The 25,516-nt window shown below is 38.2% G+C and overlaps 1 long non-coding RNA gene across 2 annotated transcripts in view; it reads right to left on the reverse strand.

Annotated features, from left to right (window-relative positions):
* Window positions 1-2,851: 2,851 nt before the first annotated feature.
* The window catches only part of LOC125408064 (uncharacterized), a 62,613-nt gene continuing 39,948 nt past the window's right edge, over window positions 2,852-25,516 (reverse strand). For both annotated transcript variants that reach the window (XR_015003877.2, XR_007234355.3), the window contains one exon: window positions 2,852-3,476. This is a non-coding gene — a long non-coding RNA (uncharacterized LOC125408064). The remainder of the gene's footprint in view (window positions 3,477-25,516) is intronic.

Here is a 25,516-nt window from a genome sequence, read left to right on the forward strand (position 1 = left end):
CCCTTCCAACAACCCTCCCACCCCCCCTCCCATGCACCCAAGGTTACCTGGGACTCTTGACTATTTCCTACCTCCTGGCGGATAGCTAAAAAATCTTCATCAGGTTCGTCTTCTTATTTAGCTTCTCTAGGATCACGAATAATAGGCTCAAAGACCTTTAACTATGGTTAGACTCCACTTATGAGTGAATACATACCATATTCCTCTTTTTGGGTCTGGCTTACCTCACTCAGTAAAGCGTTTTCTATGTCCATCCATTTGCATGCAAAATTCAAGATGTCATTATTTTTTACCGCTGAGTAAAACTCTAATGTGTATATGTTCCACACCTTTTTTAACCATTCTTCTATTGAGGGGCACCTAGGCTGTTTCCAGGTTCTGGCTATTACAAATAGTGCTGCTATGAACATAGTTGAACAAATGCTTTTGTAGTATGTTTGGGCATCTCTAGGGTATATTCCCAAGAGAGGAATTGCTGGGTCCTGAGGGAGGTTGACTCCCAGTTTCCTGAGAAACCGCCACACTGATTTCCAAAGTGGCTGCACAAGTTTGCATTCCCACCAACAATGGATGAGTGTTCCCCTCATTCCACATCCTCTCCAGCATAGGCTATCATTGGTGTTTTTAACTTTAGCTATTCTGACAGGTGTAAGATGGTATCTCAAAGTGGTTTTGATTTGCATTTCCCTGATCGCTAAGGAGGTTGAGCATGACCTTAAGTGTCTTCTGGCCATTCGAAGTTCATCTGTTGTGAATTCTCTGTTCAGATCAGTACCCCATTTTTTAATTGGGTTAATTAGAGTTTTAGTGTCTAGTTTCTTGAGTTCTTTGTATATTCTGGAGATCAGACCTTTGTCTGATGAGGGGTTGGTGAAGATCTTCTCCCAGTCAGAAGGCAGCCTTTTTGTCTTACTGACAGTGTCCTTTGCTTTACAGAAGCTTCTCAGTTTCAGCAGGTCCCATTTATTCATTGTTTCTCTTATTGTCTGTGCTACTGGGGTCCTACTTAGGAAGTGGACTCCTGTGCCTATATCTTGTAGACTACTTCCCACTTTCTCTTCTATCAGGTTCAAAGTGGACAGATTGATGTTGATGTCTTTAATCCATTTGGACTTGAGTTTTGTGCATGGTGATAGATATGGATCTATTTTCATTCTTCTACAGGTTGACATCCAGTTATGCCAGCACCATTTGTTAAAGACACTTTCCTTCTTCCATTGTATACCTTTAGCTCCCTTGTCAAAAATTAGGTGTTCATAGGTTTGAGGGTTAGTATCTGGGTCTTCTATTCGATTCCATAGGTCGACTTCTCTGTTCTTATGCCAATACCAAGCTGTTTTCAATACTGTAGCTCTGTAATAGAGTTTGAAGTCAGGGATAGTAATGCCTCCAGAAGTTCCTTTATTGTATAAGATTGTTTTGGCTATCCTGGGTTTTTTGTTTTTCCATATAAACTTGATTATTGCTCTCTCAAGGTCTGTGAAGAAGTTTGATGGGATTTTGATGGGGATTGCATTGAATCTATAGATTGCTTTTGGTAGAATTGCCATTTTTACTATGTTGATTCTCCCAATCCAAGAGCAAGGGAGGTCTTTCCATTTTCTGGTATCCTCCTCAATTTCTCTTTTCAAAGGCTTAAAGTTCTTGTCAAATAGGTCTTTCACTTCCTTGGTTAGAGTAACCCCAAGATATTTTATGGTGTTTGTGGCTATCGTGAAAGGTGATGTTTCTCTGATTTCCCTCTCCATTTCTTTATCCTTTGTGTATAGGAGTGCCACTGATTTTTTGGAGTTGATCTTGTATCCTGCCACGTTACTAAACTAATCAAACGGCAGAGAGAGAACTTGCAAATTAATAGGATCAGAAATGAAAAGGGGGACATAACCACAGACACAGAGGAAATACAGAGAATCATTAGATCTTACTACAAAAGTTTATATGCCACAAAGTTGGAAAATGTAAAAGAAATGGACATTTTTTTAGATAAGTACCATATACCAAAGTTGAACCAAGACCAGGTGAACAATCTAAATAGACCTGTTAGTCGTGAAGAACTAGAAGCTGTTATCAAAAATCTTCCTACCAAAAAAAGCCCAGGACCAGATGGTTTCAATGCAGAATTCTACCAGAACTTCCAGGAAGAGCTAATACCTATACTCCTTAATGTATTCCACAATATAGAAAAAGAAAAGTCACTGCCAAACTCCTTTTATGAAGCTACAGTTACCCTAATACCAAAACCACACAAAGACACAACCAAGAAAGAGAATTACAGGCCAATCTCACTCATGAACATCGATGCGAAAATTCTCAATAAAATACTGGCAAACCGAATCCAAGAACACATTAGAAAAATCATCCATTATGATAAAGTAGGCTTCATCCCAGAGATGCAGGGATGGTTCAACATACGTAAATCTATCAATGTAATCCATCATATAAATAAACTGAAAGAAAAAAATCATATGATCATTTCATTGGATGCTGAAAAAGCGTTTGACAAAATTCAACACCCATTTATGATAAAGGTGTTGGAGAGACTGGGGATACAAGGATCATACCTAAATATAATAAAAGCAATATACAGCAAGCCGACAGCTAACATCAAATTGAATGGAGAGAAACTCAAAGCCTTTCCACTAAAATCAGGAACACGGCAAGGCTGTCCACTCTCTCCATACCTCTTCAATATAGTGCTTGAAGTTCTAGCAATAGCAATAAGACAACATAAGGGGATCAAGGGGATTCGAATTGGAAAGGATGAAGTTAAACTTTCGTTATTTGCTGACGATATGATAGTGTACATAAGCGACCCCAAAAACTCTACCAAAGAACTCCTACAGCTGAGGGGCTTTTATTTTTAATGACGATTACAATTCTTTTCTTTCTATTCCAGCTTGGATGACTCCCCCATACCAAGTCATAAGGACCTAATACATTTTTAAAGAGGATGTCTATGTCCTTCCTGTAATCTTGTAACTAATGTGTCTGCCTCTTGGCATCCATGTTCTAGTTACACAACAACTGCTATTGAAACAAATATGATCATGGCCTGACAAAGCTTTCCTATACATTTAGAATAATATTCTTACTTATCGAGGCCTTGAATGACATGGCTCCTCTTTAGGTTTTCTGTTGTCCAATGTGCTTCAAAGGCAATAACTCCCTTTCTTTTAAATCAGCATTTTAACATCACAATTTGAATTTTGGAAATTTCATCCACATATTTGGTGAATGTACTCACTTCCATTATCCTCTATCTCCCTCCAACTTCTAACAACCCTCTTTGTATTAACTTCCCCCTCCTTTACTTTGATGTTTTCTTGTCCATTCAGGTCTTGTACAGGCAGTCATAGACACTGTGTTCATGATGACATCAGTTAGTTCATATTCAGAAGACAGTGTTTCAGGGCACGCTTCCCATCCTCTGGCAATGACAGTCTTTGTTCCTTCATTTCCATCATGTCCCCTGGACCCTGTGGGGGATTATATAAACATCCTATTTAGGACTGAATAATCAACGGTCACTTAAAGTTCAAAACTTTGACCAGTTATGAGTCTTTTTACTCACCATAGGTCCCAGCAAAAAGAAGCATTTCTGGTCAATATTGAGAAAAAACTAGTCTAAGAGCCTGAATGTAAGTATTTAGAAGGAAAGTTGGGTACATATCCATTTAGCTTAATCTAAATAGTAAATTCCCCCACTTGGACCTGTGACATCTTTTAGCCATAGGTTATTAATCTGATTTAGAATACCAGTGATATATTACTTCCAAAAAGACCAGGCATCAAATACAATCATAAAGCATTTGGTTACTTTGTAAACAACCATGCCACTATTGCCCGGTGGACACATCTGACTAACATCACCTCTCTCTTAATATTGTCTACAGTTGCTGTGATTTGTTCCGGGTTGTTACCACTGCAAATACTGTGCTTTTACTTTTTATTAACATTTTTGTTCTCATCATTTGCACCTCTATTTGAGCGACTTTAGCTGTAAAAATCCAAAGTCAACATTGTAAAATGATACAAATTTATTGGCTGCTTCTGTACACTAAAAGGTTGACACAGTTTTCTAGGACACAATCTAGACTTTGGGGTAGTCCTTATAAAACCTGTGGCAGGAGAACCCACATTCTTACTTTTTGCAACTTCTAAAGGAAGAAGTTTGCATACTTCTTCCTGTCTCCAATGCCATTGATGTTGTTTCTTTCTGTCACCAAGGGAACAAAGAAGACCAGTGATTTTAAGAATGAATGTGATTAGATTGAGACAATCCAGACACCCAAGATAATTTCCCTGATCTATTCCTCTAGTTTGGTTTTTATCTACAGTCTTCTTTTGCTCTTCTGAAGCAAGATCAGATTCCAGAGTAAGACGGTGTACCCATTTTGAACTGGGGTATGGAGTTATTATTCTGTGGGTCACATAACCACTCAAATTTTGTCCTACAATTCACTTATTTAGAGAGATGTTTCCTAACAGAGTACTATAACATTTGAAATGTCATGTTGTCACTTAATAACTACTTACTTACTGCATTATCTTGGTTGATGTTTTATTAATTGAATATCTACTTCCTTTGCTCAGAATATTAGTGTTCTTGGAAATCAGATCTCTCCATGTGTTATTCATCACTGTGTCTCTAGAGCCAAATGCCTCTTACACACAAGCCCATTTGACACATATACGATGTGTTTATCCTTTTAACAGTATGCTTATAAGACTTATGCCAAACAAAATGAGAACAAAGCAACAATTGCAATGCTAAAAAGCCATTCCTGTAGTCTGTCTGACTTCAGCACAGCAAACTCTACTCAGCAAGCATGCACAGGGCAATTTAGGTGAAAATAGAATCCTTCCTTGACAAATACCTTTTTTAATACACTTAAGAAATAAAGAATATTTTTGCAAGGCATCAGAGTTAGTAAATGAAGTAGTTAGGATTCAAATCTAATCTTCCAAGTATAAGACAATTCACGCTGATAACCAAGAAAACTCTAAGAATGAAGAGAGGAGGATCACACTTTGGTAAGCGCCATATGATATTATCCAGCCCATTTGGTAAATAGTAACTTCATATCTCCACAATCAGTTCACTTCTCTACATATAAACTTGAATGTACGTGAGAACTTTATTTTTAAGGTGACTACTGAGATAATCACGTTAAGATTAGAAAGCATTTACCAATGTATTATGTTACCCATAGTGGATACTACAATGATTACTTGTATTTAACTTTAATTTTCACTATTAACGGTCTCATCATTATTTTCTTGAGTATAAATGATAATAAATACTACATATTTTTCTTTCTAAAATCATTTATCCTGGATTATGAGATCATAATATAAATACTCTATTTACCCATTTCCATTTCTCCATCCAAACCCACCCACATACTCTGTCTTACTCTCCTTCAAGTTCACAACCACTTATTTCATTAACTGTTGTTATATGCATCTATATGAAGTATGTGCATATATCCCAGATGCACCAGTACAACTGGCTCAGTCTACATAATGTTCCTGCAAGGATACCAACAATAGATATGCTAACATGGATGGTGAAAAGCTCAAGATGCCTCAACCCAAACAACAAACAACAACAAAGGGCTATGGGCAGCTATAGAATGCTGAAATAGTCTTTCCTGAGGAAAAGCTCACCAATTCATTGTCAAACAGCCAACCTTTAAAATGCTGTTGCTCAACATTTGCCAAGTTCTTTGGTCCGGCTATTATGAACTCTATTGATGAGTGTGGAATTGTAACATGACACATGCAGTGACATGTCCACTTCTTTCTCTCTCACTCTTTTCCTTCCTTTGTGTCCTCCCTCCTTTCCTTTCCTCTTCCTGTTCCTTTTTTCTTTTTTCTCTTTTCTTTTCTTCTCTCTCCATCTTTATCTTGACTTTCTTTTCTTTTTAGAAAATTCAAAGTAGTTTAATTAAGAAAGATTATTTGGCTGTGTCATAAACACAATGTGATAACAGTCGTGGCTCCCGTTTAACTGACTTTTTCACTTCTTTCATACTAATAGATAACCATGATTGATTTCTTTTATATGTTATTCATTCTATAAATCCTATTTTCTGATTGAAAGTCTGATCATTAATAATTTTCCATAGAGAAATTATGAAAATATTTTACTCAATGTAGAATAAAATTGTTATGGCATTAATCTATCATCATGAGGAAATACATGAGAAACATGCTCCGTATAGTAAGTGAGATTCAATGCAGATTAGAAATTGTTGAATTGTTTTGAAAATTCAGAGAGTGGATGTCTTGGTTAATACATTTGAATAGTTGGAAAGCACGGTAAAGATTTGAAGACACAAGAAAAAACAAAATTGATGTACATGTTTAGGAAGAGTAAGGTGTAGAATGTGCTGTGACAAACTGAATGGCAGGCTTTAACTGCATGGAAACGCTGAACAGAGAACTCATGAATAGAACAAGATAATTAATAAAAGAAATGACACTCACTATTTGAAAACATGGCAAACGTTTGGATGTGAACTTTATGTAACCACAATATCTCACAAACACAAAATAATAAGAAGAAAGGAACCATTACAGAAATAAGCAGAATAAATGTTTAGGGGCTCATAGTACATAATCCACACTTAATTTAGGGGCAGGTAGAGTAGTGATAAGAGGATATGGAATTGAAGAAGCTGGGACCTGAACTATTGGGATAAGATCTAAAATTGTCAAATCCAAACTCAGTGATACTTTAAAAGGCAAAAGGAATGTTTACTTTATCCTGTAAACTTAAAGAACTGCAATTCCTGGCACACTATCTGGTAAAAGTTGGGCAGCAGGCTTATTGCTAGTGGGAATAGAATGAGGAACTTATTCATAAAGAATGACAAATGTTCAAAAGAAGAGTTTATGGCAGTATAAATAGTTTGATTTACAAAAATTTTTGTTTGTTATGAGAAATATGTAAATAAATAACAGAAACTGCAGGATTCAAGATCAGAAAAATTCACTCTATCATGTGAATATACATACACATGCATGTCTATAGATACATATATGTGCATACATATGTTTATATGTACCTACATATATGCACACATATATACACTAGATGGATTATATATATATATATATATGTGTGTGTGTGTGTGTGATATTATTTATCATAAATAAAGACTCAATAAAAATGGGGTCTTTAGAAGAAAAACAATATTTCCAACTAGGTTTAACTTATTATAACACCATGTCATCAGGGATAGGGAAAACGTCGAAATATCTCACCCCAAGACGTGGTGCTATAATCATTCAGTGGCTGCTAAAAGACACAGTGAGTCATCACCAGAGACAAGCCCCCAGTAGATTTAAAATCTTAAGCAGGCAGCCCTAAACACAACTGCATAGGACTAATACCGAAATTGGGCAAGTTATAAAGGAAAATGTATTAACTTGGGTTTATTTCCATAAATATAAGGACTCGGATTTAGCACATACACAGATGACATGAAGTGATTCCTTTGCTTTTCATCTGACAGTCAGGGAAAATTACTTTATCCTAAAGGCTTGTCCGTCCATTCATGAGAAAAACAAAAGGCAGATCATAACATTCTCTATAGGTATAACACTCATCATGGTGCTTAGCATTTAATTAGTGTTCTGTAATTACTAGGTAATATTTGTACAGTGCAAAAGAGCCAATGAGAAAAGTGAAGGTCTACAGGGCAAAGAGTGTAAAAGAGAACTGGTGGTCATGACTAACTACTGCCAGTGAACTATGTTTGAGTAGGGGGTTGGAAGAGCAATTTTGGAGACAGATGCAACAAGACTTAGCAAAGACCTTGATGCGGGCGTGTGAGAGCGCAGAGATGATGGAAGAGGCTGAGACGTTGAACCTCTGTTGCTAAGATGGTACTGACCACTACTAAAGTCTATCCGTTTAAAAAGTTTTACAGTCTTGGAAAGAGGCATGGAAAATGGAACATAGGTCCTATTTCCGAGCATTCCTTGCACTGTTTTTAACTATTTGAACAGTCTTATAATAGAGTGGGTGCATGTGTTCATTGTGCATAACTATGTCCCATGATCAGGAGGAAACTATAGTGAGACAGTAGAGCCATCCAGGGGAAGAGGCCAAATTGCTGGTGTGCCTTGCGTTGCAGTGTGAGAGAAGACATAGTTTTACTTTTTTCAAGTGATGATATTTGGTAGGTATTGTATATGTAGGTTACAAAGGTTAATGGAAAAGGGAAGAGTTAAAAAAAAAACTATGCAGCTGTATGTCAAATAAATGGATGTCCACTGCATTGTACATACCTGAATGCAATGCAGGTTGTATCTTTGAAAAGAAATTATCCTTGGTCCCAAACTACCTAGTCTTGTTAGACTCACAGTGAGGGCATTCATGGATCTGCTTTTAAGAAAAATATTTAAGTGATTCTTTTCTAAATTAATGGAAACCATTTAATGAAGTGAATTGAGAAAGTAGTAAGACTAGAAATAGTGATCACCTTTTTGTGGCCCACAATGGCAGAAATCTTATTTTTTTTAGATTTATTTATTTATTTGATTTGTATTAGTGTTTTGCCTGCATATATGTATATACATGCCTCACATGCACACGGAGCCCACAGAGGCCATAAGAGGGCATCTGATCCCCCAGAATTAGAGTTACAGAGTATGGTGCTGCCTTGTGGATGCTGAGAGCTGAACCTGGTACTATACAAGAGCAGTAAATGCATTTAATCACTAAACCATCTCTCCATTTCCAATTCCAGAGATATTATATCAGTGCTTTTCATGGAGCTGTAGAAACTTGTATTTTTAAAAAGCTACTGTGTAAAAATTATTTAACTTTTTTCTGCAAGAGTGTTAGCCTACATGCATGTAAGTGCATCACGAATACAATTGGAACAGTCAGTTCCGAAAAAGCTGGAACAGGGGGTAGTGGTGGTAAACTGTGTGGGAGCTAGGAATCAAACTCAGCTCCTTTGAAAGAGTAGATGACATTCTTAATCCCTAATCCATCACTCTAATCCCCAGACCAACTATCATAAAAGGTGAAAAGGAAGAGCATTGACTGAGGTTTCTGTCCTGCCCGGTTTCCACAGTCATTAAGTCCTTAAAAAAAAAAAAAAAAAACCACACAGAGATCTACATTAATTATAAACTGATTGGCCTAGTATCTCAGGTTTCTTATTAACTCTTATAACTTATATTAGCCCATACTTCTTGTCTGTGTTAGCCACATGGCTTGGTGCCTTTTTCGGTAAGGCAGTCTCATCTTGTGTCTTCTACATCTGGGTCACGACTGAAGACTGAAACTTCCTCTTCTCAGAATTCTCGTTTGCTCTGCCTCTACTTCCTGCCTGGCCACCTCGCCTATACTTCTGCCTGGCTACTGGCCAATTAGCCTTTTATTAAAAATAATGTAAGTGACAGGATAAAAGACCATTGTCCCACAGCAGAAGAGCACAGAAGAGAAAGCATAGAAGCATAACAAGGACCTCAAGGATCCTTTCAGGAAAATTATTTAATAACAAGAACATTGTAGGACGGAGTATGATATTACTAATACTCAATCCTCAAAAAAGCATATATGAACATTTATCTTCTATGGTGTAAATAGAACCAATTTTATTTTCCTCTGCAGAATTATATGTGCAATATAAATACCTAAAAAGTTTATCTTTTATTGTTTGAGGATCTTACACTTCCATGTCCTTATGAACTTTCTGTGTCATTCATTTTCCAGTATTTCGTTTTCTTTCCCTCCTGCTCCTTCTTCCCACCCCTAGTCACTACAGCACAAGCTGTCCTGGAATTCCTACGTAGCCAAGGATAGCCTTGAACTTCTGAACTTTTGATCCTCCTGCCTCCATCTTGCAAGTGTTGAGATTACAAGGCACCGTACTCCATTCACACAGTAATAAGTATTAAATTTTATGCATGGTAGGCAAGTATTCTACAATTTGAACTACAGCCTGGGCTCTTCACACTTCTTTCTTTAACCTATCAAATTAGCTGCTGTTTTCATCATTTGATAAGCACATTTAGTTAAATTTTCTCACACTTTACAACGTCATTGCTCAACATGACCTCTTCTTAGCTAATTCTGCTCAGAGATGCAGTTTCTTCTTCCTAATTAGTCTTTCTACTCAAAATGTGGCAGTTGTTTTAATAGCTTGAAGTCTGATGGAACTGTTAAATCTCCTACATCTCTTAAATTCAGAACTGCACATTTATGAGATCACTACATGACTCACAAATGCATTTAAGTCTACAAAGTTCCTACGAAGATCCTACAAAGTTCTCAGTGTGACATGAGATGCTATGTCCCCAGAACTAACTAAATAATCTCTTTGTTGCTGGTTCTGGCCCAAGTTAAACCCCTTGCAGCAAGGTTTGAAATTCCTTTAGTTTAAAACGCTGCCAATGAAAAGTGTCAGACTGTTATAACTGAAAAAAATAGTATATTTATCTTGAAGTCATCATTGAATGGGTGTTCTACTTGACTATCAGCCTCATACAAGCTGGGGTTGGAAGTATCAATTGAGAGACTTCCCAGATTGGATTGACCAGTAATAATGACAATGAGAAATTGCCTTGGTTGGTGATTGGTAGAGAAGAATACAACCCACGGTGAGGCCCTGTCTTCCCTGTTCCTCGAGGTCAAAGCACAGGATGCAAGAAATGTTTACACTAACCAGCTAAGCTTCCTGCTAAGTTCTGTGCTTGCTTCTGCTCTAGCCTGGTATAATAGCCTAGGGCTCTATATCACTTTAAAATGGTAATTTCTCAACCTGCCTGGAAGAGCCCAGGCGCCAAGGTCCATCTACCCTGTCTGACACTGCCTTGAACCCTGACCACCTACCTGCCTGCAGAGAAGCTCTCTCAGGCGCCAGCTTCCCCAGCCCCCTCTGGATGGGAGGAGTTTTTCTTTACTGGAGCAAAAGGGTATATTAACCCCAGATTAAGCTGAATAAATTGGACATTCTCTTCTTGAGGATGACTCGAACTCTCTGTCTGTGCCATGTACGTCTTGTGTTTTAACCCCTAGGACAATATAGAACTCATGGGAGTTGGGTGGTGATGCTGACCCTGTGGCATGGAGCGACCCCCACAAGCCACTGTGGGGAGAATCGTCTCTAGGTAGGTCTGGGCTGTATAAGAAAGATAGCCAGGCAGTGATGGTGGACACCTTTATTCCCAGAGCTCAGAAGTCTGAGGCAGGTGGATCTTAGAGTTAGAGGTCAGCCTAATCTACACAGAAAGTTCCAGGATTACCAAGGCTACACAGAGAAACCTTGTCTCAGAAAGCAAGAGAGAGAAAAAGGAGAGAGAGAGAGAGAGAGAGAGAGAGAGAGAGAGAGAGAGAGAGAGAGAGAGAAAGGAGAGAGAGTGAGAGAGAGATGGAGGGAGGGAGGGAGGGAGGGAGGGAGGGAGGGAGGGAGGGAGGGAGGAAGGGAGGAAGGGAGGGAAGGAGAGCAGAAGGAAGGAAGAAGGAAGGCAGGAAGGTAGGAAGGCAGGGAGGCAGGAAGGCAAGAAGGCAGGAAGGCAAGCAGGAAGGCAGGAAGGCAGGAAGGCAGGCAGGCAGGCAGGCAGGCAGGAAGGAAGGAAGGAAGGAAGGAAGGAAGGAAGGAAGGAAGGAAGAAGCTGACTGAGCATGAGCCAAAAAACCAACAGGCAGTGTTCCTTCAAGGTTTCTACTTCATTTCTTGCTTGAGTCCTTGCCCTGACTTCCCAGAGTGATGGACTATGACGTGGAAATATAAGCCAAATAAATCATTTCCTCCTGTTAATTGCTTATGGTCAGAGTACTTTATGACAGCATAAGAACAAAACGATAGAACATTTGACTATGAGAATCTGAGGGCACTGGTAGTTTTGTTTGTTTCTTCTTTCATTTGAGAGATAGTATGCTTTCCTTGGTCAGTTATTTTTTCTTATAAACAAATGTCTCTTTATACAGTAGGTGTTCCTCTATAAGTAACCTGCCTATCATCTCTTGCTGTTTGGAAGATGTTCTCTTTGACTTTAAATATTCATAGGTTCCTTGTGAATTATTTAATTGTGAAATCATTATTTATAGTACTTCTAATCTACTGTGACACCAGAGCTATAGGTTGAGGTTAGAAATTGTGAACTGGGATTCTTCCTTGTATATTCACATATACATATAATAATGATTTATTGTTTTTTTAAGACCACAGAGTAGTGTGGACCAGTGTGTGAAATCTCATTAGGTATGGAATACAGTTACAAACTCTCCATGGCATTCCCTCTTTAAAAATCCAAGGCATTCTATCATCTCTACTGTGTGTGGACTTTCTCTGATGGCCTCTGTTATTATAATGGTAATCCTTCAAAGGCCCTAATTTTGTCTGATGTTGTTACATACAACATTTCACCTTGCACATGCCTAAGGCCTTCTCTTTTTTTTTTCAAGTGTATTCCTTACACCAGGGTCCTTAGTACCCTCTAAAAGTGTCAGCCTATTCTAGGTTTTCCAACTTTCATTGTTTGATTTTTAAGGATATTTCTCTCATTTTACCTTGAATATCAAGAAGTACCATGATAAAATGTATTTAGATCTAGTGTGCACTGACAATAAAATACAATTCTAGCAAGCATTTGAGAAGGATTTCTAAGGATAGTTAGGAATTATTTTTGAAGTAGTGATGCCTAATGTTATAACTTAAAAAGAAAAACAGAAGGTTCTATAATGTCTCAGTCCTAGAAAGTCCTAAATAGGTAGAATTTTACTTTATTTAAAATTTTGTCAACTAAGCTACACCATTATTACACTGAATTTTCCCCCTATTTTAACGAGTTGTGTTGGCGTAGTATAGACACCAGTCTGAATCATTGTGAAACTTGAAATTGGATTTGGATCTATAAAAAGAAAAAAATGAGATGTGGTACCATGGATACAGATGACTTTTTACCCCTCTCTCCTAGAGAAAGATTCAGAACCAAGCTAATGACAAAATGTAATACAAGATGACTAAGGCCAAATATAGATATGTCTACTGTGGGCATCTTCAAACACATGGGACTTCTGCAGCTTATAGACTTTCAAGGAAGAGATTATTCTCTCAACATTTTATGCAAGTTTGTGTCAATGAACTGTGTAGAGAGTTAATGACACAGACATACTTTCTCATCTTTCAGACATTTCAATCCTTTACATTGTTCTAAAAAATTATGTATAAGTCAGAAAATGTTTCTGAACTAATCATGGTTATGAAATATGTTGGTATCCAGTGACTATAGGAAAGAAGAAAACTAGTTCCAAAATGACCTAGAAGCTTGCAGGAAATATCAGTTGTCAATATTCATGCCTGGGGTTGCTTCTAGAATGCCCACTGTTTTGCTCCAAATTGACCTTTAAATCATGGATGATTTAAACACTCTTTGGTGACAGAGCAAGTTACAAATTTACAAAAAGCATCTATTTGGGAGGTAGGAAAAATAAAAGAAAGATCAAGCAGAGGGTGATAATCGAAAATATGAGAAGTGCTCATGAATTCTCTTTGAGTTATTTATTCAGACTTGAATTACAGGAATGAGGGGAAGAAGTAGGGGCAATCAAGAACTGTGGTTGAATATACAGGCTCTAGAGCAGTGGTGCCCAGCCTTACTAATGCTACAACCCTTTAATGCAGTGGTAACCCCCAATTATAAAATTGTTTTATTTGTACTTCATAACCGCAATGCTGCTGTTGTTATAAATCAAATGTAAATATATGATCTTCAGGATATCTCACATGCAACTGAAGGAGGTCGTGACCCACAGATTGAGAATCAGTGCTCTAGTGCAACTATAATGAGCTTCAGATTCTATCTTTACCATTTTCTGGGCAAGGTCTTTAGTTTTTTGTCAAGTTGACACAAGCAAGAGCCTCCTGGGAGGAGTAAATCTCTCTGGAGGAACTGTCAAAATCAGATTGGCCTGTGACCAAAGCTATGAGAAGTTGTTTTGTTCCACATGGGAATACCCAGCCCACAATGGGTGCCACCATTCCTTAGAAAGTGGGCTTGAGATGTACAAGAAAGCTAGCTGAGCTAGAGCCATTGAGTGAGCCAGTCAGACACATGTCACCATGGCTTCGAACTTCCTTCAGTGTTAGACTGTGGCCTGGAAGCATAAGACAAAAATCAAAAAACAAACAAACAAACAAAAAAACCCTTTCCACAACTGAATCGCTGTTGGGTCAAAGTGTTTTTATCACAACAATAGAAAGCAAACTAGGGCACCGGGTATGGGATACATAATTTATTTAACTTTATTAAATGTGTTTCATTTGGGAAGTTAAATGAGTGTAATCATGTAAAATTCTGGGAGAGATTGAAAGAGTAATGGGGTGAACACGACTAAAGCTCATTGTGTGCACGTGTAGATGATTATTTTGCACAGTTCGTATCTACTAACAAAAACTTAAAATGTGAAGTGATTATCAACTTTCCCTGCACCTGGTATTTCCAGAAATACAATATTAAATGTCAACTATGGCAATGCTAATAACATTATGTGCTCCCTATGGTCCCATTAGGAAAATCAGAGGTGAATTCCTACCAATGGTTTCAGGTGCTGAAGTGATCTTTTATTGTAGGTTCTACCCACAATCTCCTTTTTTGCAACAATCCCTTTATGAAACCCACACCCAAATTTCCAAATTGTCTGTTAACCACTCTTTATTCCAGTGTCTGTAATCAAATATATGCACTCTGTTAGTTCTGCCTGGATTCATTTCTCTCGCTTCTCTGTTATTCCATGTGAACTTAGACAAACTGAGTATATTCACTTTTCTCAGCCTTTCCATCCCCATTTTTGGTTTAGAGGTCATTAGTATTGTGAGAAACACATGGAGCAAAAGAATTGGACACGTAGTGATTATTGATAAGAATAAATTATATTGACATGCTTCAATTATTATGCATATGGAATATTGGCTAGATGCATGATTTTATTGTCTAGACTAGAACCTCACTGGGCATTATAAAGAAACTAACAAGAAAATATTTTGCAAAAGAAAATAACTTTGTTTTAAAAATAAATTAAAACAGGTATGAAATTTGGGGTTTTTAAGTATCTGATTTTTAAATATTATAAGCAAACTCTGAAGCCGATCTTTGGGGATTGTTACCCTTTAGGTTTATGCCTTTATAGAATTTGTGACTACATTTAATAGGACTCACCTATAAAATGAGTGAACTGCTGATGTTTGAATTATGAATCTCCTTATAAAAGACACTGTGAATTAAGACTTACTCTGGAGTAAGTCAACCACCATGCAATGAAAATACTTAAGTGGCTCTGAAAAGTGTGTCTTCCTGCCAGCAGCAAGCAGGGCCTGATGCCTAGGTGACTAAAGACACAGGGAGAGCTTGACAGCGATCTCATGAGAGATCCTAAGCCATCACCCAGCCTTATTACTCCCAAATCAATCCTTGCTTCATCTATCCTATGTAAGGTAATACATAGCACTGTCATTTGAAGGCACTGGCACTTTGTTAATTGTCTTCCAACCCTCACCCTCAACATGTGTATTGTTGCTCAGTTCAAAAGATAAATCTCTGAACCTTGATAAATAGATTTTGAATTTGAGAGTCAAGACCTCATGGTACTCTCTTTTATTAAGAAAGATCAGCATTTTGTTCCCGAATCCTGGGTCATGGAATGTTTCTTCTTTAACTGAATGCTTTCTATCACTAAATATGGAGAACTTAGACTGCTAGCTAGATATCACAGGAGAGCAACTAGATGAGTCTACTTATTTTAAGATGTATTTTATTATTTTTAACAGTGTTTATCTGTTTATGTCTGAGGACATGCACATTAATGTTGGTGACTACAGATGCCAGAGGATACCCCTCAAAGAGGAGTTACAGGCAGAGTCATAAACCTCCCAGTGTGTGCTGGGACCTGAATTCTCTACCTCTGATAAAACAGCACACATTCAACCACTTAGCCACCTCTCCAGTCCACGATTTTTACAGAATTCTCTTACCCACCTCTCCTTAATAATACTTTGTTTCCTTTACACTATATCTTCACATTCATTAATTAAAAGTACGTGTTTTGCAAGCAATGACACTCTTATTTACAGTTTAGACAAAGCCTGTTTCTTTGGCTTTTTTATCTTTCCTATTATCTTCACATACAGATCATTTGATTCATTCCCTTTCTTGCTTTTTTCACTTCTTTGCTTTTGAGAGATCCCTCTTCTGCAATCTGACTTGACACTGTTTTCTCAGCATGAAAGCAAATATCTTTTTGTTGTACATTCTGTTCATTGTTTATGGCCAGGTAACTCTTGAGAATTGGAAGTTTTTGTTTCTTTCTTTCAAATCTGCTACATATTATGGACTGTGTTTCAGTAAAAATTGATGGGGCAATCAAAGGTTCAAATTCTTGAAGAAATTGTTCTAATATATAAATCAGTATTATTACTTTTGGCCTGTGAAAAACAAAACAAAAGGTGAAGAAAAATAACCCATTTCTTATGACTGCATGTTAATACTAGTCTTACATCCTGTAATCAAACTCTACCATGATATCATAGGATTAATTGGCTACTCTAATGTCTCTCATAATATTGTCATAATACCATGTAATAAGAAGAACAGTGTGCCCAATAAGACGGGGGTTATTCCACTTTGAAGTCGTGATCTGAATTACCTGAGAGGGCATTGTTCCTTAAGAAAGTAATTCCTCACTACCACTCAGTGTTTCTATACTAAATATTTACGTGTTAACCTAAAGCACTGTTTTCAGGATGATTCATGGAGTATATCAGCTTTAAAGAAAAGATCCATCAATAGTGAAGGTCCACAAGTTTGCTACATATGTCATATTTTTAGGTGATAAGTATCTTCTATTAAGAGATATAGCTCAACATTTAAGGATAATAAGATTTCGTTTTATTATAAATTTTATTGAATTTACTCTTTGACAGTTTTATGCATAAAAAGAGTGCATGATGATTATAGTAATACCCTGTTCCCTCTCTAGTATGGCTCTCATCCTTCCTCCAGAAGTTCATTTCCCATTGTATTAGTCAGGGAAGAGAGTTAATAGAAATACTTTAATAGATTTAATAGACTAGTTTACAAGATAATCTAACAGTGACTGATTCACAATGGAGAGGCCAAGAATGCAGTAGTTCCGTACTCCATGGAGCTGGATGGCTCAGTATTTCTAGTATGGTGCTAAAGACTAGAAGATTCCTGGAAATTGCTGGCCTTTAGTCTATACTGAAAGCCCCAAGAAGTTCATTCTAATATCAACAAAGGACAGCCATAGGCACAGCATAGATTAAGTTGCCAGGAAGAGTGAAAGTAGTCAAGCCATTTGAGATGTTTCCTTTCTCCATATCCTTTCCTTTGGGCTGTTACTAGAAGGCTCTGCCCACATTTAGGGTTAGTCTTCTTGCTTCAAATAATGTGCTCAAGAAAGTTCCTCACAGGAGTGCCCAGCAGCTAGTGATTTTGTTCATTTCAGACCCAATCAAGTTGACAACAAAATTAGCTATCATAGCTAGAGTCGAGTGTTTTTATTTTGATTTGAATCCCACTAAACTCAATCACGGTTGTCCCTGTGACTATATATTTGTACTACCCACTGGATCCTAGTAGGTTTAACATTGGGAACACAATTAAAAACTGTAACTACAGAATCCAACAAAAACCAGTAATGCAGCCAGGTGGAGTGGGGTCTTCGCCAATTCATGTTGGACTGTTGACAGGCCCAGTCCTATTCAGGGCTATTGCAAATAGCTGCAGCTGTTGTAAGATCAGAAGTGACTGTCTTAGCTTCACCATGCTCAGTATCATTTCAAATCCTTTCTCCTTACCTTCTGGCCTTTGCATTCTTGAAGCTTCAGAACTCATAATCCTATGTGATATAGGTGTTGCTTTCATTGGTTAATTAATAAAGAAGCTGCATGGCTTGATAGGTCAGAACATAGGTGGGTGGAGTAGACAGAACAGAATGCTGGGAAGAAGGCAATGAGGCAGTCGCCATAGCTCTCTTCTCCAAGACGGACACAGGTTAAGATCCTTCCCTGTAAGGCACCACCCCATGGTGCTACACAGATTATTAGAAATGGGTTAAAGCAAGATGTGAGAATTAGCCAATAAGAGGCTGAAACTAATGGTCCAGGCAGTGTTTAAAAGAATACAGTTTCCATTTAATTATTTTGGGTAAAGCTAGCTGGGCAGGCGGTGAGAAGCGGCCCGCTGTTCATACTACACCTATGAGATACCCCTCAAAAAGAGTTTAGCATCTCATCATGTTGGACAGACATCGCTTGACAATAATATATATATATATATATAATATAACTATTTTATAACCATAAAAGTGTCTTTTAACAAGACCACTGTGCATGTCCCACCAGTGTGTTCCCAATAACTACACTTAAAATCACTTAAGTCAATGTGGTTATTTAAAAGAAAATGGCGCCCAAAGGAGAGAGGTACTCTTAGGAGGTGTGGGCTTGTTGGAGGAAGTGTGCCACTGTGGGAGTGAATTTTGAGGTATGCAATGCATAAAGTATGCATAGTATCCTAGTTCTCTTACTGTTGCCTGTGGATCAAGATGTAGAACTCTCAGTCTCTTCTCCAGCACCATGTCTGCCTGCAAGGCACCATGTCCCTCCATGATGATAATGAACTAAACCTCTGAAAATGCAAGTCACCCCAGTTAAATAATTTCCTTTATGAGTTGTCATGGTCACAGTGTCTCCTCACAGCAATAGAAACCCCAAGTAAGAGTGTCAGCTTCAAGTCATCACTTTTTCTCTTGTTTTCTCTACTGGTAAGAAAGAGCATGCATGTGGCTAATATTGCTATACCGGCCATATTGTTCTTTTAACCTCACGTGTTGAATTTAAGTACTCAAAGAGTCATCATAAGATAGAAAAAGAAGAACCAGACTAAACAAATGGGTGAAGGAGCCAATTTTTTGTGAAGTAGGCAAACCTGTGCCTTAGATGATTTGATAAAACCTGATGAGCATGCTGTATCTTCCCTTTGATTTCCCTGAGTGGAGCAAAGAATTTAAATCACTTCCTCAACGTCAGTTTCTAATCTTCTCTGCCACTTTCTACTAAAATGTTAGATTTTCTCAGCCTTTGTGGATATCTCATCCTTAAAACCTTTGCTGTAGATAAACATGTGCCTTCGTGACCCAGTGCTAACATGAAACCTTGAAAGAAGCTGAGTAAATATTTTCAGGATAAGTCTGGAAGTCTTACTCTTCCTAAATCATCAACAGACAGAGGGAGAGAGGGAGAGAGCAAGCTTTCTATTCAAACATTGCTTAAGAGTTAATGGGAGTGTTATTATGATGGATAGGCCTGGATTTATGTCTTCAGGGAGAAGAATAAGAACACTTAATGGGATAGGAACTGACCAGTATTTACATTGGAAAGGAAGCCACATTTTACTTCTTCAGAGGTCAAAAAAATCACTGAGTGTGAAATCCATTCATCAGATAGCTACAGCCCTTCTTTCACCCCAGCATGGATGATTGAGAATTCCATGAACTCTTACAATCAATCTCTATTGGTAATGCCACCAAAATGATTAGTGGCCAACAAAAATCACTGGGCTGCTTCCTCTTCAAGTGAGAACCAGAGGTAAATTCTTGTTATTACCCAAGCTCTGAACACTGCCATTGCTGGGCCTGTTTTCCTACATGGAGAATGTGTAAGTTTTGTCACATGGTGTCTGCATAAATTCAAATTGCAGCTGAATAATTCACACTTGCTGAAATAATAGCAGTGTGTATCTGTCGATAATAATTGTGACTAAAGAAACAAGGTGTCATCTGTGTCTCATCTGGCGTTGATATGCAGATGATTTTCTTATTTTATTTGAATGTTCTGATATTAACGGCAGAGTTGGGGATCTATAATTCTGCCAGTGTCTTCATTTCTTTTCTGTTTTGTGCCAGCTTCATCAAACGAAAGAGAAGCAGGAAATCTTGGAGAATAAACAAAAGGAGAATTTTAGAAGCTTTCGAAGACCCTTTGGGGCCAAAGCTCTATTTTCAACTATGTAATCAGTCTCAAGTGAATGTGAATAGACCTTGCTCAGACCTGATGGGGCAACCCTGTTAAAAGACTGACATTACACATTCACAGTCCCAAAAACATCACTTCCAATTTGTATTAGTCAGAATTCTCTAGAAGAACAGAACCTATAAAATAAACATAAACATGAATACAAATGTGCGTATTTACATATACAAAGAATTGATTCAATCAGTTTACATAACATGGTAAAAACAGTCCATCAATTTCTGTCACTCATACCTGAGAGGCCAAGAACCCAGTAATTACTCAGTCCTTACATCTTTATGGATCAGCAGTCAGATTAGTCCAACAATGCCTGTCACATGGAAAGGCACAGACACCTTGTAGTTACCAAGCCAACAAGGCTGGGTGCTTCAGCAGTCTCAATCTGATACCAGATGCCTTGAGGGTTCCTGGATAATCATTTGTCTTCAGTCCATAGTGGGAGACCAGAAAAACAGGTTATAATATCAGCATTGGAATCCACAACAGTGCCAACGGCAGAAATTAACTCAGTTGTGAAAAGGAAAACCATGTAAGCAAAAGTCAAATAATCCTCATTCTTATGGGTCCTTTATTATGTGGATGTTGCAAAAAGACACTGTCCATATTTGGGGTGTTTTCCCCCATATCAGTTAAGCTAGTCAAGGAAGCTTTATACAGATAACCTTACAAGGCTTACAAGGAGACAATTGATTAACTGAGGGATTCTTGTTCTGGTGATTCACTGAAAACCAACCATGCCAACTTCCTCAGTAGATACTGCTCACTATCCCCTACATCTGGGCTTCTAGGGTATTATAGTCACATCATTTTTTCTATATTTTGGGTAGTTTCCAGTGACCATTTCTTGTTACTTCTCAACTACCCTGATGTGGGATTCCACTCTGTATGCTGTGAATAGCATTGGTTAATAAAGAAAGTGGCTTGGTTTGATAGGGTAAAACAGAACTAGGCAGGGAAAGGTAGACTGAATGCTGGGAGAAAGAGGGTGGAGTCAGAGAGAAGCCATGTAGCCCCACAGGAGACAGACACCAGAACTTTAGCTGGTAATTCACAGCCATGTACCGATACGTCGATTAGTAGAAATGGGTTAAATTAATATGTAAGAGTTAGCTAATAAGAAGCTAATGGGTCAAGCAGTGATTTATATAATATGGTTTCTGTGTGATTATTTTGGGTCTGAGCTGCCGGACAGCAGGGAAACAAACTAACAATCTCCTTACAACACTCCCCAGTATGTATCCATCAATGAGGAACAATTTGGTGTATCCCTCTATTTCTTTTCTATATTCACTCCAGAAATGAAGAGAGCAGATATAATTGCTGCCTGGGAAAGTAAGATTCCTCCCTGAATATCTAGAATTATATTTCCAGCTGGCTATCTGAAACTTCCCATGGGACACAGTGTGAACATCTGAACCTAATCATGTCTAGACAGCAAACTTCAGATCTGATATTGAAAAAATATCCCTCCTATTTTAATTTGTAGTAATTCTCAATCCTGTATTCACTCACCAAATGCCTTGAGTTTCTTCTTTGAAATATCTCCTTCTCCTATTTCTTACATTGTGCAGCAAATCCTATGGACTCTAAATACAAAATGTTCCAATAAATCTGATTATGTCTAGCTACTTTCTTACTAATTATCTTGGTCATCTACCCCACTTTTCTCATTCCCACAAGAGACTCTTCTCCTTAATATTCCTACAACATTTTCTAAGTACCTCTGTTGAAGGGAGGTCACTTGTTGGTTCCCAGCCACTGAGTTAGCTTAGACCTGAAATAATCACATTATTATTATAAGCTCACTCTTACATATTAATTTAAACCCAATTCTATTAATCTGTATATCATCACAAGGTCATGGCCTACCAGAAAAGTTTCAGCACATTTGTCTCTGACTATGGCTCCATGGTGTCTCTCTGCCGCTGCCTCTTTTCTCCCAGCATTCCATTTAGTTTTCTCTACCTAGCTCTGTTCCCCTAGAGCTCTGCTATAGGCCCAAAGCAGTTTCTTTATTAATTAACCAATAAAAACAACACATAGACAGAAGGACCTCTCATACCGTACTACCACTAACAATTTTGAAAAAAAAATTATATGCCCTACTAGGATTCTGCAGAACTATGGGTATGATTCTATATGACTGAATAAAAACTTAAATATCCATAGATACATCTCCTTCCATCTCTTTTCATTCTTATTCACTCATCCTGTTTCTCTGGCCAACAAATATGTCAGGCATATTCATATATCAGTGGCTTCCCAGTGCTGTATTTCTCTTATAAAGAAAATAAAAATTGTCAGTGCAAACATCATGGGCAGGTGTTCACCAGCACTCCTTCCTTGGCATCATTTATATAGTTAGCAATAAGTAACAAAAGACTTAACTCAAGTTTTGTAATCAAATCCTAACTTGTAGTATATATGGACCAAAATCACTATCCAGATAGCAGATAAGGTGTCATGGTGTGTTTTGTTATCTGGCACTGAGAATCATATATCTCAAAAAGGTTTCCAACTCAATGATCCATTCCAGATGTTCCCCCTTGAGTATTCCACATAACTCAAGGCTTATCATATCCTTTATCAGGAGAGACCCAGTTTGTCCCTTTGTCCTTAGCTCAGGTTCCCTGAGCAGGAACAGAAAGGTCTTACCACTAGCAAGACCAGTAACTTTGGTTCTGTGAGGAACCAAAGGGCTTTACACCAGCATTGGGGCTGAAACTTGGCTTTGTCTGCTGACTCCACTGTGGAGATTATGATGGCTAGTTTTAATTATTATCTTCACCCAATCTAGAATCACTTGGAAAAGAGTGTCATTGAGGGATTGTGTAGCTCAGGTTGACCTGTGGGCATGTCTATGACAATTATCTTGTTTATGTGTGAAGACCTAGCTCCTCATAGGCAGCGTTGTTTCTGGACTTCGGGTACTCAGTTGTCTGAGAATGGAGAAATTGAGCTCAGAAGAAAGCATGGATACCTTCTCTGCTCATCTGCTCATTTTTCTTTTATAAAAAACTTACTATTTATTTTTAAAAGGTTAACCTTTTCTCATTTTGCATATCAATTCCAGTTCCCACTCCTTTCCGTCCTCCCTCTCTCTCCCCCACCGTCCACCCCACCCCATTCTGCATCCACTCTTTTGAGAGGGTAAGCCTTTCCATGGGGAGTCAACAAAGTCAAGTACAACACTTGAGGCAGGACCAAGGCACTCAACACTATATCTAGACTGCTCAAGCTACCCCTCCAAAGAGAATGGGTTCCAAAAAGCCAGTACAAGCAGTAGGGATAAATCCTGGTCCAATTGCCAGTGCGGCTACAAACTGCTGACCCAGTCATACAACTCTCACCCACACTCAGAGGGTCTAGTTTGAACCTATACTAGTTCCCTCACTGTCAGTCTGGAGTCAGTGAGCTCCCATTACCTCAGTTAAGCTGTTTCAGTGGGTGCCCCCATCATGATCTTGACCTCTTTTACTCATATTGCTCTTCCCTCTCTTTGACTGTACTTTGGGCGCTCAGGCCAGTGCTTTGCTGTGGATCTCTGCATATGCTTCTAGAAGTTTGTGAATGAAGGTTCTATGATGACAACGAAGGCAGTCATCAATCTAATTAGAGGGGAAGGCCAGTTCAGGTACCCTCTCCACTATTGCTTAGGGTCTTAACTGGGGTCAGCCTTTGGATTCCTGGGAATTTCCGTAGTGTCAGTTTTTTGTTAGCCCTACAATCTCTCGCTCGATCAAGGTATCTCTTTCCTTGCTCTCTCTTCCTCTAATTCCCCCCTCATCATCCATTCCATCCCTCAGGTTCTCCCCAACTCATCTTTTCCTCTCCTCCTTCCCTTCTGCCCTCCCTTCTCTCCCCATCCCTACACCGCCAATTTTCTCAAGAGATCTTGCCTATTTTCCCTTCCCAGGGATAAATCATGTATGCTTCCTTTAGGGTTCTCCTTGTTGCCTAGCTTTGCCTTGCTTTATGTCTAATATCCACTTATCAGTAAGTGCACACCATGCTTGAATTTCTGGATCTGGGTTACCTCACTCAGGACAGTTTTTTCTAGTTCTATCCATTTGTATGCAAATTTCAAGATGTCATTCTTTTTTACCACTGAGTAGCACTCCATTGTGTAAATGTACCACATTTTCTTTATCTATTCTAGGTTGTTTTCAGTTCCTGGATATTACAAATAATGCTGCTATGAACATAGTTTAGCAAATGTCCTTGTAGTACAATTGATCATCCTTTGGGTATGTGCTCAAGAGTAGTATTGCTGGGTCTTAAGGTGGGTTGATCCTCAGTTTTCTTAGAAACCACCACACTGATATCCCAAGTGCCTGTGCAAGTTTGCATTCCCACCAGCAACAGAGGAATGTTCCCCTTACTCTGCATCCTCTCCAGCATATGCTATCATTGATGTTTTTGATCTTAGCCATTCTGACTGGTGTAAGATGTTATCTCAGAGATGTTTTAATTTGCATTTTCCTTGATGGCTAAGGATATTAAGCAATTTTTTAAGTGTCTTTCAGCCATTTGAGATTCTTTTGTTGAGAAAGAAGTCTCTTTAGATCTGTACTCCATTTTTTAACTGGATTATTTGATATTTTGATGTCTAGTTTATTGAGTTCTTCATATATTTTGGAGATCAGTCCTCTATCTGATGTGGGGCTGGTGAAGATCTTTTCTCATTCAGTAGGCTGCCATTTGCCCCTCTGCCCTTGACTTTGGATGTGACTAGCTGTTTCATGGTCCTACCTTGATTTCTCCACAATTATCGACTGTAACATAGAATTGCAAAGCAAAATAAACCCTTCTTCTCCTAAACTAATTCATATCAAAGCAACAGAAATGAAACTGAGGCAAATGTATTGCCTGCCTCTGAGATGGTATCATAAAGGAGGAAGATCTGACCTTCTTTTCCAGTATCGAGTAAATCAATTATGTTTCTTTCTTGTACCTTATAGAAAAGTTTGATATTTCTCACCCCAGCCCCCAGAATCCTCATGTCACTGTCTGCCTTCTGGGCACTCTTTGTTCTAGAGAAAAGATGATGTCGTGTGTCTTTCTAGCCTTCCAGACTGGGGCTAATAACTTCACACATTTTCTGTCAGCTCAGGTTTTAGAAGCATGTCTGCCATTATTCTAAGACTCATTCTCACTTCCAACCATTTACTTCATAATGCAGTGTTTCTTTAGAAAAAAAGATAAGCATCTATCCAATGTTCTCTACTTTATCCTCCTATCTAGTTGCAGATACTTTATGCATCAACCTCAGCCCCAATTTTCACATGTGACCCTACATATTCCTATTAAACTTCAATATTTATACAGAGGCATACAACTGGCATCTCCCAGGATGCTTATCTCTTTGTGATGGTCTAATAAATTCTACCCTTCCTCCAAGATCATCTCCAAATATAAATGCTTTGGACATTTCATCAAAT

This window comes from Myodes glareolus, chromosome 9 (genome assembly GCF_982192425.1).
Source record: "Myodes glareolus chromosome 9, mMyoGla1.1, whole genome shotgun sequence".
Classification (NCBI taxonomy): domain Eukaryota; kingdom Metazoa; phylum Chordata; class Mammalia; order Rodentia; family Cricetidae; genus Myodes; species Myodes glareolus.